Source organism: Ictidomys tridecemlineatus (genome assembly GCF_052094955.1).
Source record: "Ictidomys tridecemlineatus isolate mIctTri1 chromosome 5 unlocalized genomic scaffold, mIctTri1.hap1 SUPER_5_unloc_3, whole genome shotgun sequence".
Taxonomy (NCBI): Eukaryota; Metazoa; Chordata; class Mammalia; order Rodentia; family Sciuridae; genus Ictidomys; species Ictidomys tridecemlineatus.
The window spans coordinates 710,100-725,846 of record NW_027520956.1 but is presented as its reverse complement, the minus strand read 5'-3'; the positions used below and the strand labels follow the sequence as shown (position 1 = coordinate 725,846).

The following is a 15,747-nucleotide window of genomic DNA, read 5'->3' as shown; positions in this document are numbered from 1 at the left end:
TCCTTCTAATATGTCCCTATTGAGTCATGTGCTGATACCAATTTTCAGTAGCTAGCAAGAGCCAACTGTTAACTTTTCATGAATTTTGCAAACCAGTGTTAAAATACAGACATTATTTAAAATTTAATTATGTAAATGTAAAACTGAGCCTATCATATCAAAAGCACAGATAATCAATTATCAAAACTCACATTTTACTTCTTCTTTCATGGTATCTTGCTATGACCCCTTCTCTTCAGGCTGTTTGTATGTCTTCTTTTGTGGCTGGTGGAAATGCTATGTGGTGTGTGTCTGCATGCCTTCCCAGCCCCGGGTTCAGGAACATTACACTGAGGGCTTTGAATTGGCCTTATTGGGAATAGTTACACCATGGAGAATGACAAAGGCTAGAAACAAGGCTTTTATTTTCCTTGTCATCCTATTATTAGACATAGGCTAAAGTGCTTATGACCAAGACTGGTGCAAGTTCTAGCCTGTTAACCAAAAAAGAAAGGAGAAAAGTCAGGAAGAGGAGAAAGGACATCTTCTCCCAGTGTATTAACCTGCAGGTGTTGCTTTTACATCTGTGATGCTCCGTTGGCCTCTGCCTTGCCCCAGGTGTCCTTCAGCAGGTCCTCAGAGCTGTCCAGCACCCACAGCCCTGGGTTGGCAAGCCTAAACCAGAGAGATGATAGTAAGTCAGCTATTGTCTCTGCTCTCTCCTTAGAAAGAGCTTTCATCCTTAGTTCTTTTCCATTCCTATTGCTCAAAAATTAATTATTTGAATTTTAATGAAATTAAAAAATTAGGTTTTTCATGTTATCATTTGTTTGCTTTATTTTTATTATAAATTTATTTTGATTTTGTTTTGATAGCTTTCTTCCTTATTTGTTGACAGTAATGCTCATAAAGAAAATTAAGTTAGAAGGGAATTATTGGGAGCTATTCATTATTTCCAATTATAGTATCTCTTTTTAGTTTGAGAACAGACTATGGAAAGGTTACTAGTCAAGTGAGCAAATCATGAAAAATTGAAATATATAAATAAGTAAATGAGCCAGTGTCAGAGCCCCTGGGGTTAGTTAGCAGGCTACCACACAATGTCTCTGTGATGCAAAGAGTTCAGGGCTGGCCGATGGGCAATGACTACCATCCTGAGATATATCATGTGGAGAAGGCCAGGGGAAGGCTGTGATGATAGTAGGGATTTCTTTCCTATGCAGTGTGAAAGAAGCTGCAGGCTTGCTTTTTGGAGATGTATCATTCCATCACAAGACTCTGTGTCATTGAGTAAATTACCTTTTCTGTTGCACAAATAGTAGTTCAGAGGATTAAATCAGTGAATACAGTTAAAAATAAAGTGTTCTTCTCTACCTTCTAAAGAGGTAGACTGTAACAGGTAAGCTAATTCACTTAGGAAGTATAGCTAAAAATTAACTCTGCCCCCTGTACATGTATCCTTATAAATATTGGTGATATAGCTTTGGAGTTGAGTATTTGTTCCCTTTATTTAAGTGTAACTTGGGTTTTACTTCATTCCTTGTAAATCAAGCATGGTACTTAGTAAGTAATCAAGTAAAGAGTTGACACAAAGGGTTGGAGAGCATGCTCTTGATTATTCACTCTCATCTATTTTTACCATTAGGTAGCTTTTTTTTTTTTGGCCTGGGATTTATGTTTAAAGTATCCTTCAATAATTTCTAGCATGCCCAGTAAAAATATATTTTCACTGAAGCCAGATTTCAGCCAACATGTACATTATCAAATTACCATTTTTGACCTGGTGATTACTCTAATATTGTAACAGGGAGCATGAATGTCAGGTGGGTTCTTTGTCTTACAAATTTGAAGAATAAATTCCACAAACACCAGGGTGAGAGAAAAGTACCAAGATTTATTAAAGTAATTGAAATAAAGCAGTACTCCTGAAGAGGAAGAGATTTCTGTGGTCTAGAGGTTTTCGTTGGCTTGATATGTCTCTATAGTTGATTAGTGGACTGATAGAGTTCAGAAACAGCATACCAACCCTCTCTATTTTGAATTCTTCAACAAATCTGGGGAGATAATTTCTAAGACTTTGTTAGCATAAGTGTTGGCACATGTCTAGGGGCTGTTAAGAAACTGTCCTTGTGGCTATGAACAGCTGGGGTCAGAACCTTGATTTCTGTCTCTTTTCCTTTTCTCAAACCATTTGCCTGGATTCCTATGGGTGGTATGTCTCAATATCAGTTTAATATCTAAACTTCTCAGTAGTTGCAAAGATCATAATAACTAATAAAGACTCAATTTAATTATTTTTAAGAAGCCTAAGGGCCTTGTATGTTGTTTTTCTGATCTGCAGAGACAGAAGCCCTGTATGATTCAGGCTCCACTGCTGTGGGTACTGCAAAGGTTATAAATATACAGAGGAAAAAGGTCTCCAAGTTTAGGATCCACTTATTTCCATTATATTTAATTTTCAAAGTTAATAGCTCAAAATGTGGTAAGCAGGCATTATGAAGTGGTGGTATGAAATTCATCTTGTATATTCAGATTACTTTTATTGAATATTTAAATTATTTTTTCTAAGAGAGTAGCAATCAGCTAATGAGGTTTAGTGTTTATAGTTGCCACTCTGATTGCATGTAATATGGTTTCAATAAATATTCCTTGGTACTCCTACCAGACTACATACTCATTCCTGAAGTGTGATTTACAGAGTTCAACTTATAAACATTTCTTCTGAAAGATTATCTATGTGTGTTTTCTGTTTTGTTTGTATAATTTTATGTTTCTCCTCATGCATTTTATGTATGTACTCATATTGCATAATATGAAATATTGCAAATGTGAAATAAAATATGTATTCATATTTTATTTATGTATTCCTTCTATTGATTTCTGAAATGTAATTAAATATTTCTTAGCAATACATTTGTGATAAAAAAGGAAAGGGATCTTATAAAGGGTACTGGGAGGGCTGAGTAGAGAAATCTGGGTGGGCTCGGGTGTTTTCAGGGACCAAAGGCAGAGAGGCAGCTCCCAAGGTGTTGAGCATCAACACCAGTGATACTGTCACCACATTTTTGTCAGTGTATTTTATGATTTCCCTAAAGGAAGAGCTGGTTATTGTAGAGAGAGCAATGGGTTAATATTTTCATTTTGCGGGGAGCAGAAAAGAAAAAAAGTCAATATGATTCTTCTGATACAACATGCCTTACCTTTTTATACCAAGAAACATAAATTTTGAAAAGTCAGCATCTCAAGATGGATGAACTATGGCTGGGTTGTAGCTCAGTAGCAGAATGCTTGAGTAGTATGTGTGAGGCCCTGGTTCAACCTTCTGCACACACACACACACACACACACACACACACAAATGGCTGAACTAAAATTTTTTTTGGGGGGGAGAGGGGTACCAGGGATTGAACACAGAGGCACTCAACCATTAAGCCAAATCCTCAGTCCTATTTTTGTATTTAGAGACAGGGTCTCATTGAGTTGCTTAGCTCCTCACCATTGCTGAGGCTGGCTTTGAAAATTTTTAAAAATTTTCAAAATGATAGATTTTTTTAAGAAGTAAAACTCACACTACTTAATAAAATTGATGTCATTATATATGAATGTAACTTTCTAAAAACTTGTTTTTGACTGTTCACTTTGGTTCCATCAAAATTAAATTGATATTTTCTAAAATTAAAAAATAAATCTTATACAAAAGAAGACTTAAAAATCTGTGCATTCTAAATAAGAAAATGCTATAATATTAGTCTTCAATTATTTTCTTCTTAATAATCTCCTTAAGCTAGGCATGGTGGCACTTGTCTCTGATCCTGTGGCTCTGAAGGCCAAGGCAGAAGGATCAAGAGTGCAAAGCCAGTCTCAGCAACTTAGTGAGGACTTAAGCCATTTAACAAGACCCCGTCTCAATATAAAAATTCAGTAATGGACTGGGGATGTGACAGATTGGTTAAGTGCTTCTGCATTCAATCTCTGGTACAAAAAAAAAAGGAAAAAAAATTCTCCTTAAGAAACTTTGTACTCCACATTTATCCAGACAAAAGTCAAAAAACCAATACCCAGAAAACTATCTTCAAAAAGTAACCATGTGAGCCTTTCATTCCACATTTTGCTTGTGCAGGGAGCACCTTATTCTGCAGTTATTGTTGCTCTAGAGACCCTGGATTAAATTGACTCAAGCATTCCTGGTGCTGCTGCCTTCTAGCCCTCAGTGCCACCTTCTCATCCCATCAGTCATGGTGCCTAAGAGTGCAGGCTTGTCGAAGAGAGTCATGGGGTTGGCAGAGATGATGAAATTTACTAGAAGAATCATACTGAGGTTTTTTCTTTCAGACTCCCCCCAAATGATTGCATAAATACACATTTCCAGACAGGGACTGCTTTCTTCATAACTCAGATGCCAAAATCATGGGCTCTAAGGCCAAAAGTGCTCACCTGTGTGAGAAATACCATTGGAGACAGTGGAAATTGTTAACTTTTGGTGGGTGAGGGTAGGTACCAGTGATTGAACTCAGGGGCACTTGACCACTGGGCCACATCCCCAGCCCTATTTTGTACTTTATTTAGAGACAGGGTCTCACTGGGCTGGCTTTGAACTCAGGATCCTCCTACTTCAACCTCCAGAGCCACTGGGATTACAGGCAAGTGCCACTGCGCCCAGCTCTATCAACTCTTTTGACTGCAAATGTATCAATAGCAGCATTTAGAATACAGTATCATTTATTACATAATATAGACAGAGATGAATGGAATTGATTGGATTGTGTTTTTTTTTTATCTTTCCTCAAAATTCTCAGCCTATCTAGTACTGAGATATTGAGCACATTTCCTCAGATCATGGATTGTGCTCATCTGTTGGTGGAACCAGGAAATAATTTGCCTAATACTTCCAATATCATAATTATTTTTAGCATTAAGGTACTTATTTCTCAGGCTGGGGTTGTGGCTCAGCGGTAGAGATCTCACCTCCCAGCCTGTGAGACCCTGGGTTCGGTCCTCAGCACCACATAGTAATATATGAATAAAATAAAGGTATTGTGTCCAACTACAACTAAAAAATAAATATTTTTTTAAAAAGATACTTATTTCTCGGGGCTAGGGCTGTGGCTCAGTGGCAGAGCGCCTGCTTCGCACAAGTGAGGCACTGGGTTCAATCCTCAGCACCACATAAAAATAAATAAACAAAATACATTGCATCCATCTATAACTAAAAATATATTTAAATACTTATTTCTCACTTTAATAGTTAGTAGTATAAATTTATATGATGGGGATTGGGGCTATAACTCAGTGGCACAGTGCTTGCCTAGTGTGCATTAGGCACTGGGTTCGATCCTCAGCACCACATAAAAATAAATAAATAAATAAAATAAAGGCATTCTGTCCATCTACAACTCAATTTTTTAAAATTTATTATGGGTATCATCAAGATAAATAAATAAAAGTGATTAGATTGGGAAAAATGTTTAAATTTGTCCTTAAATTATCACATGGCTTCTTAAAACATGAGACTCTGGCTTTTTGAACTCTGAAATGTCCCAAATAGTATATTATATAACATTTACTGTCTTTTTTTTTGTCACTAGAATTGCACTCAACCACAGAGCCAAATCCCCAGCCCTATTTTGTATTTTATTTATAGACAGGGTCTCACTGAGTTGCTTAGTGCCTCACTTTTGCTGAAGCTGACTTTGAACTCATGATCCTCCTGCCATAGTTTCCCAAGCTGCTCCACAATGCCTGGCTAAATTCACCGACTTTTAATTCATGAAGTGTTTTTAAAAACTTTAAATAAATAATTTAAAATATCTAAACTTCTATAAATCAGCATATAACATCATAAATATTTGATGCAAATCTTTCCCTCACATTTTTTTTTTCATAGACTTAGGGTTTTTTTTTTTATTCCCATTGTTATGCATAGGCAGAAGCCTGATGGGATTGGCCTGTGTTCCATAGAGTAGGTCAATTCAAATCACAGTAAAGAGACCCACCTAATAAACGAACTTACTGGCAAACCAATTTTCTATAAAGGTGAATGAAATACAGGGACATTTTTGCCTTTGCACATCAGATTCTTAATTCTGTTTATTAGTTCTCCCTAAAAGTTTTAGACCTATGAGGGACAAGAGATATTCTCTTTTTAAGCTACCATTTTTTTTCCTGAGGAAAAAAATTTTTTTTTCCTGAGGAAAAAAATTTTTTTTTCCTGAGGAAAAAAAATTTTTTTTAAAACTCTGCAGATACACTGTTGGTGTGAAGTACTATGGACAGGCCAAAGCTAAAAGCATGTGTGTTAAATATGTCCATGTGCTAGTGCACAGAGCCCTTCTTGGCAACTACATAGCTTTATTTAGTCAGTTTTTATGAAATGCTAGATAGCAGTACCTGGGAGGAAAAGCTCTGAAACCACAAATTTGGACAGAATCTGTCCTGGAGCAGCACACAGAAGGTAAATACTCACCTGCTCAGGATCTTTCCTTCTCCTTCTCTAGCTTCAGAGCCTCAATATTCTCCATAAAGCCTAAGTTACCAGATGAGACAAACAGAATGAACCTGCCATGTTTGTTTCCAGTGTTGTCAGCATCCTTCAGAGTGGCAGACCTAGGTGTGATTTTTGCCCGCCAATTATGCCAAATTATAGAATTACCCTCAGAATCTGGGCTCTGCTGGACTCAGCTGCCTCTTTCAGATGGCTGTACTTTCTAGGAATGCTCAGATTTCTTAGTGCTATTCCTTCTTCATTGCAAGATGGTATTTGGATGCACAGGACAGTCTCCTGCCTTGGTGGAAATGTATGATAAGAGGAGACGTCCTGGTGTGTCAGCTCCTCATGTTGGTCCTTGGCTCTTGGCTGTGTGCTGAGGGAGTTTGTCTGGACTTAACCTGAAGGCAGGAATCCACATGTGTCACTTCTATCCCAAGGCTGTCACAGCACACTTACAAATTGCAGTGAAGTTATCTGTCATAGTATCTGTAAGGAAAATGTTTTTTCATCAATGGAATTTTTTTCCCAGAATCACTGGCTGACTGAGCCAATAGTTGGATAATCCAGTTCTATTGGCATTATTTCCAAAGGTCTCACCCTTGAATTTTCTGCCATCATCCTACACTACATTTAATTTCTGAAAAAAAAAAATAGTGATTTACTAACTTCCTTAGGAACAGTGAAAGAAATCTCTCAGAAGTGGGTATCAGGTACCTCCTGCCTTTCTGGGCAGATTTCTAATTGCCATAGAGATACATAGTGAGAAGCTACTGTTCTGACCTCCTGAAACCTTATCTATTGAAGTAACTTAGGGGAACTCTGGAAGATGCACAATAATGCTTTCATTAAGTGTGATCAGATCTCTGAACAACATATCATAAATGTGAGGACTTCACAGGACAAAATCAGAAAGCTCCTTGGCACATATTATTTACTCATAAATGAACTACTGTAAGTTTGGATTGTCCATAGGCTTGCTTTGCAATTCTAATTTTATTTCTAATGTGAGAAATTAGCAGAATGGTCTTACAATTTGTGAATGTGGAACTTCCAATAACTAAGAACTGAAAGCACCAGGTCAACACAGATCTTCAAGATGTCATTGTGCCTCTCTGGCTTCTCTTTTTTACAACTTGTTCAGGAGTGTACATGAAAAAAAAAAACAGAGCGACACACTGCAGTAATGGATTTTTGTTTATGTAGGAAGAGCTACAGAAGTGAATGTTAAATGCCAAAGGGCACTGAAAGTTGTCCCTGGGGATGCTGCACACAAAACTTTAGACAGCTAGTGGTAACATCTCACCATGTGTTTCCAAGCCAGGGTCTTTTTGTCCCCCATGCATTGTGCCAGTCACTGAAACAAGTTTTGTAAAAGAGCAAGAGTTTATCCATGAGGTAGCCAAGTATGAAGATGAAAAATCTAAGTCTCACATCTGCCTCCTGGAGGATATAAGGCTTAGAGATATTTATGGGATAAAGAAGCAGAGTATTTAAGGCATGGGTGAAGGCCAAGTAATGCTTGGATTTCATTGGTGTGATCAATCGTCATGGCTCTTCCTGAGATGTATGTTCAGAAAATGTCCGCATTAGCATGATCTGAGGATGGAGGTTTGGCCTCCTGACATCAATGCCCCCACCCCACTCCCCATTGCACATCTGCACAGGCCCAGAGAAACAATGCTTGTTTTCAACAAAAATAGCCTTCATAAGCCTGAAAAGTAACCTAGGTAACCATTATCATTACAACCCCTATGTCAAAACTCAACTCAAAGTGGATCATGGATCTTGGATTACTCCACAAAACCTGCATATACTAGATGAAAAAGTAGCCCCAATACTCCAACATATTGAGGGCATTTTCAAAACTGATAAATTTAACTAAATAATAATATTTCAATAAAATGTAGCTAAATATATTAGAATTAAAATCAATAGCTACAAGAGCAAACTGGGAGTCATCTAATGCAACACACAGAAAGATCCTGGAAACACATCCCAGACACACCTTTAGAGAGAAAGGTGCTTTCTATGAGAGTGAAACAGTTTCCCTTCAAAGCCTGCTGCTAGGTGCTGGGTGTGTGCAGAGTACATCAGTCACTCCAGTCATTGTTCAAGTCATGACTTGTGTCCTTGCTTTCAAGACACTGGTCAGGAGAAACTTAGCCAAGTACAAATTGAAACATGAACTTTTTATAATTTTGAGTGTTATCCATTCATCAGCCCCTTGTTTATGAGATGATCTACTTCCATTTCCAGTAGGTGGGGTGCCATGGATTAAATGCTTGTGTCTCCCCTCCAGCATTTATATGTTGAAGGCCTAATTCCCAAAGTCATAGCATTAGGAATTTGAGACTCTGTGTAGGTAATCTGGCCAAAGAGGTAGAACTCTCATGAATGAGCTTAGCCCTCATGAAGGAAAAAAATCTGCTTCCCCTCTCTTTCTCTCTACTATTTGAGAAAAGCTTGGGTCTACAATCCAGATGACAGTCTTCAACAGAACCCAGTCATGCTGGCGCTCTGATCTTACACTTCCATCCTCTAGAAAGGTAAGAAATGTTTAAATATCTGTTGCTTCAGCTACCCAGGATATGGTATTTGTTGCAGCAGCCTGAGCTGACTAAAGCAGGGGGCAATAACAGCACATCAAATAGACCACTTGAGGACAAAGTGTTGTAGGAGCCTCAGCCTAAGCCCACACGGTTCTAAAGACAAGGGAGAGCAGAGCAGGGGTGCTAGCCAGGTGCTGATTTCATGGGTGACAGTTGCAGGAGAGACAATATTCTCTCAAACTGTTGCCCTATCTGCACCATACCCACCCTCACCCTCCAAGAGGGCTTTGGTGCCAAGGATCTTGCAACTGTTCAAGTGTGAATGACAAGAGAACACTTTGTCCCCAGAAGGGATGGAAAACCCAAGGTAGGTCACCTCTATGATAGGTCTTACTGGGGCCTTGCTTTCTGATGGTGGCAAACCCACAGAACACTGCAGATGTGTTTTGCCCTGGAGCTCATTTTTTTTCTCTGCAATCAACTGATGCACCTTGCTTATTTTTGCTATTTTCTTAGTCTCTACAATTTTGGGACTTCTTCAGGTGATTTTCAATGATTGCATCCATTTAGTTCTTCCTTTATCCACTTCCCTGTAAATCCTTTTTTAAAAAAAAAACATTCTTTTTATAGGTACATGATACCTATACATAATAATGGGATTTATTATGTAATATTCATATATGCACATAATTTGATCAGTCTCATTCCTCAATATCTTCCCTTTCCCTCCCCTTTTTCTTCCCCTGATCTGCTTGCTCTACTGCCCTGATTTTCTATCATCATCATTAGTAGTGGTGGAAGTAGTAGTAGAAGTAGTAGTACATTATAATAAATATATAAACTAGATTCATCATGGTATATTCATACATGGATATATCATAATTTGGTAGACTTTGTTACCAAATACTTCCTCATGCCCTCTTCTTCTCCTCCTTCTCTATCCTTTTCCTTTACTCTGTTGGTCTCCCTTTTATTTCCCGGTGATTCCCTGTTTTATTTCTTTTTTTTCTTCAAATTCTTCATTTTCAAGTCCCTTTCTTTCTTTGCACTACTACTGTGTGTCCCACCTCTACCTTTCAATTAGACTTCTGCAGTAATCAATTCATCCCAGTACATCCTAAGCATTGCTAAAGCAGACAAATTTCTGCATAATGTATGGTTTGATCGGCTTATTCCCCTGGCCCCACACCATCTACCAGAGCCCTTCTAAATGCCTCAGTGCATGTGTCCAGCCCTCCATTTCATAATCTCTAGCATTTTTCCCAACCTGATTTGTCTTGCTTCTCAACCTGGTTCAAGATCACCTAATTTAAGGGAGCCACAGTGGGGAGCAGAAACTCTTTAATTACCTCAATTTTATTTGCACTTTTTTTTTTTTTTTTTTTTTTTACTTTTTGTGTTTTCTGGAGAAAATTTTTTTTAACTCTTGGAGAGAGCTCCCCCCCCATTGGCATGTATTTTACAAAATGATGAGTTTAATTAGGTATCTATGTAAACAATTTGATTAAATTCACTTCTCAATGCCTTTCTCATCCTTCCTCCCAGATCCTCCTCCTATACTATCTAGGTCTCTCTTCTACTTTTATGGTTTCACCTCCACACACCCCGCTAGCTTACATATGAAAGAAAACATATAATTTTTTCTCACAGTATGACTTATTTAACTCAAAATTATATTCTTCAGTTTCATCAGTTTCCCCGAAAATTGTAGAATTTTGTTCTTTATGACTCAATAATACTCCATTCTGTGATATATATATATTTATATATATAAATATATATAATATATATAATATAATATTAATATAATATTAATATAATATATATTTATAAATATATAAATATATAATATATATATTTATAAATATATATATTTATAAATATATATATATATATATATATATATATATATATATATATTGTCTTTATCCATTCATTTGTTGATAGCCACCTAGGCAGACTCCATAACTTGACTAGTGAATTGTGCTGTGGCAAACATTTTATTTGTATGCATTTGTTTTTAAAGTATACTCACTTTAATTCTTCTGGATAAATTCCAAGGAATGATAGAACTTGATCATACAGTAATTCTACTTTTAGCCTTTTGGGGACACTCCATACTGATTTCTACAGTGACTAAAATAATTTAAATTTTCACCAACTGTGTGTATGTGTTTCTTTTCCCCACATCTTCACCAACTTTTTTTGTTATTTGTATTTTTCATGCTTGCCACAGTAAGAGAAGTGAGAAGGAATCTCAGTGTAGTTTTGATTAGCATTTTCCTGATTTGTTAAAGAAGTTGGACTTCTATGCATATTTCTTTTAATAAGTGCCTATTCAGTTCATTTGTACATGTATAGGCTGGGCTATTTTTTAATGTTGAGTTTTTAAAAATTTCTTTATTCAGGGATGGGGGCGGTAGGAAGAGGCCAAGCCCCGGGGCGTCACCCTCTCCCCTGTCCCAAGGCGGCCCACTGCCTGTATCTGAGTCACTTGGCCGCTAGAGGACCTGAGCCGGAGCCGGAGCCGCCAAAGTAGCAAGAACAGGAATCTCCCAACGGGAGGGCGCGCTGGGGGGTGCAGGCTCGGACGGAGGTGGGCGGGGGACCGGAAGGTGCGGAGCCCACGGGGAGGGCGGAGGAGGTGCCACCGCTGTCGCCGCCACAGCAGCAGAATGAGCGTCGTCTGGGCAGGCGGGTGGGCAGCAGCGGGCAGGAGCCAGAGTGCGCAGGGAGACTGCGCCCACCACCTTCCCTCCCCCCCTCCCAAGACGGGAGCGGGGCGTCCAGGCCACCGAAGCCGCCTGAGGGAGAGTTGGGGCTGAGTTGTCCTCCAGGGAGAGTGCGCCAAGACTGCTGCAGCTGTGGGCCAAGTTAAACCCATCCACAGTAATGGCTGCAGCCTTACCCAGGACCCTGGGAGAGTTGCAGCTATATAGAATACTGCAGAAAGGCAATCTGCTTTTTTGATGCCTTTATCCAACAAGGTGGCGATGATGTCCAGCAACTCTGTGAAGCTGGAGAAGAGGAATTTTTGAAAATCACTGGCACTCCTTGGCGTGGCTAGCAAGCCCCTTCATGTTAGAAGACTATAGAAGACTTTGAGAGACTGGATTACAAACCCTGGCCTTTTCAATCAGCCACTGACTTCCCTTCCTGTCAGTAGTATACCTATCTACAAAGTACCAGAGGGATCACCAAATTGGCTGGGAATATCCTGAAGTAGCAATGAAAGGAACCTCATTTTAAAATTCCCAAATGTGCTGCCACTACTTGTGTGCAGAGCTTGGGACAAGGGAAGTCAGATGTGATGGGAGCTTAGCACAACAGACTCCGGCAAGGTCACCATGCTACTGAGAGAGAACACAGTCTGACCCCAGCAGACCGTGGCTCTCCAGCTTTCTCCAAGGAAAGCAGTGAAGCACTGGATGCTGCTGCTGCCCTCTCTGTGGCTGAGTGTGTGGAGCGAATGGCCCCCACACTGACAAAAAAGTGATTTGAATGAAGGGAAAGAGCTGCTAAAAACCAACAAGAAGTTGGCCAAAATGGTCACGTTTTTGAAATAAGTGATGATAATCCACAAAAAGAGGAGCAAATTCGAAAATACAGTGCAATGTATGGCAGATTTGATTCAAATAAAAAGGATGGGAAACATCTCACACTTCATGAGCTCACTGTTAACGAAGAAGCTGCCCAATTCTATGTGAAAGATAATGCTCAGCTTACAAGAAGACATGAACTTTTTGCTTTGGCTAGGCATATTTCTCGAGAAGTCACCTATGAATATACTTACAGATACATCAAGTCAACATGTGGTGAAAGAGATGAATTATCCCTAAAGAGAATTAAAGTAGAGGATGTATTTCCAGATTTCCAGGATTCTATGCACACACTCTTTCAGCAGGCTAGAGCCAAGAGTGAAGAACACGCAGCCCTTAGTTCACAGCAGTCTGAAAAGGTGATGGCAAAGCAGATAGAGCTCCTCTGTGCCCAAGCTGGCTATGCTATGAGAGACTGCAGCATGCTGAGAGAAGACTGTCTACAGGGCTTTACCAGGCAGAGCTCAAAAGAGCAGTCCTGATGGCTTGCCTTCTGATAACTCAGATGGACAAGGAAAGACACCTTTGAATATCCAAATGCCTAATTTGCAGAACAGACAGCCACATCATTTTGTGGTGAATGGGTAGCTGAGTAGACTTTACTCAAGTGAGGCCAAGTCCCACTCCTCAGAGAGCCTTGGGATTTTAAAAGACTACCCTCACTCAACTTCTACTTTGGAAAAGAAAGTCAACAAAACAGAACCTGAAGATTCGAGATAGCTCTGATTCTCCTACTGTTCTCTGGAAATGGCATCAGATTTAAGGATAATGCTCCATCATAGAAATAAGGCTTAATAGCCAATGTTGCCTCATTAAGCTCAGATTTCATAGCCAAAGCATAAGAACTCCTGCATCAGTCTGTGGAAACTGGGAAGAAAAAACAACAGCCACAAAAGAAAAGAATTTAGAGTTGCAATTTATATCACAAATATTGATCCATTCACATTCCTGTGTAAGTTATTTTATGTGAAAAGGTTACAAGTTAATATTGTAAGCATTCATTGTTTCAGAATGTACAATGTATTTGTGTAATTTATAAAGTAAAATCTAGATGTTGAGATCTGTTTGGTCCTAATAGACTCGGATATAGTTTGTTTTATTTGAAATTTTATTGTCTGCTTTAAGTGTATTTAGTGTAAATATTATTATCAGAGTTTAAAATCTTTACAGTCATAAAATAGAAAGCTTAAGTAATATAGTTATTGGCAAGGTTGCAATAATTATAGAAAAATTAAAAGCAAATTCTCAATTTAAGCCAAAGAAAATAGTGTGTATTTAATACTTAATGAAACTAATTTTACCAGAAAATGTATAGAATTTATTCAGTAACCTTTTTGCTGTTTTAATGAGTGCACATTTACACAATTAGTTAGGGAAAAGTTAAAAAGAGAGCAATAAAGTAGAAAATCTCTCTTACCTAGTTGGCTCAGATTGGATTACAGAATTGCTGTTTAAGACATAACAAATATAGGAAGCTATTTCTTGGACAGATCTTAAAACAAGTTGACTAATGTATAAAATCTTTGATTAAACATTCGTATTACAGAATGTGTTAAGTAGATTAAGATGTAGTACATTAACGCTAAATGAGATAAAGATGATGACTTAACAAAGGCTATAATAGATTTTGTATTCAGAAATTCTTCTCCATGTATAAGAGTCAGACTAGGTGGCTCTCACTGGAGAATGTCTTCCCACCCAACTATCACAAGAGTGGAGTCACTGATTCATATTTGCAGGCATATTTCTATGGAAGTTAAGTTGACAGCTTTATTATTTATTTTACAATTTTATTTGTGTACACCTTTCAGATTTTTGAATGCAGTTTTTTTTGTAAAATTTATTTTAACTTAAAAGTATATTTTTAATTTCCCTATTAGTATACTGAGTGCTCATACACATTATTAAATGTTAATAATATATTGGCATACTTGTAAGGATTTCACATTTGAATCCATAGTGGGTATTTAAAAAAAAAAAAAAAGGAAAATCCAATGTCGGCCAATATCTATTTTTTCTGCTGATTAAAGAGAAGATATTTGACAGTTTATATACTTATTACACATTCATCTAAACCCAGATATTGCTGAGAAGAGAATATGGACATGGAGTATATGTTTTTCTGTTTTTAGTTCTGCTTTAACTCATAACTGTGTAACAAATATTGTCATAATCTGTTATACTAAAATTTGTCAGCCAAATGTTAGATGAAATGTCTGCCCTATAGTCTCTGATCACTATCATATATATAATTGCTTTTTTCATTTTGATTTGTAGAAGAGCTTTATGGTAGAAAAAAATCAGTGAACAACTTTTATACTGTTAAGAGACTTTTTTTCCTTCCTAAATGCTTTACAGGTACCCTGGTATTTTGCCAACCGAAGAAACTTTTTATGGACCTTGCAACTTCTTTGCTAACTTGAGGTTGATTATTTTATTATTCACTGCTTGTAGAACTAATGTGAGTACAATTTAAATAGAATTTTCAGTTTTTAATATTAGCCATAGCACTGGTTAGTATCTCAGTAGTCTCATGAAACATTTCCTGTATTCTAATATATTTTGAGAAATCTTGTGGTCTTTTTTTTATTGTGTCTTACAGTTCAAGTTTATAAATTTTAATAAGCAATCATTTTTAAAAATGCAATAATCTCCCAACTATTATTTATCCATCTTTCATGAACTCACAAACTGCATCTTTAAATCCATAAGTAAGAGTCCTTAATCACACTTTTCTGCTCTTTCAAGCTTAGTGATGAAGAAGCACAAAAATTTCAGTAGAAAACAGGTTTTATTTTGTAAACATTAATGTATTAAAATAATATATATAATATATTATACATATACTATTTTTATTTGAATTGTATATATGAATTGGATGTTATAACTAGTTGTTTTTTTTAAATTGTGTTAGGGGTATTTTCACTGAACAAGGTTGATTGATTACCTCAATACTACAGCCAAGATAGTCAAAGGGAGCATTAAAAAAAAATCTTTATTCATTTGGGATATTTGTTTTCTGAAGAGTGGCTGGCAAAGATTTTCTGCCATTCTATAGGTTATCTCTTCACTCTACTAATTGTTTCCTTTGTTGTACAGAAGCCATTAAATTTGATGTTAGTTGATTTATTGA

General features: G+C 37.4%; 1 pseudogene; it reads left to right on the top strand.

Moving 5' to 3' along the window:
- The first annotated feature begins 11,644 nt into the window (after positions 1–11,644).
- On the top strand, positions 11,645–15,187 carry LOC144372263 (NGFI-A-binding protein 1 pseudogene; annotated as a pseudogene).
- Positions 15,188–15,747: the final 560 nt, after the last annotated feature.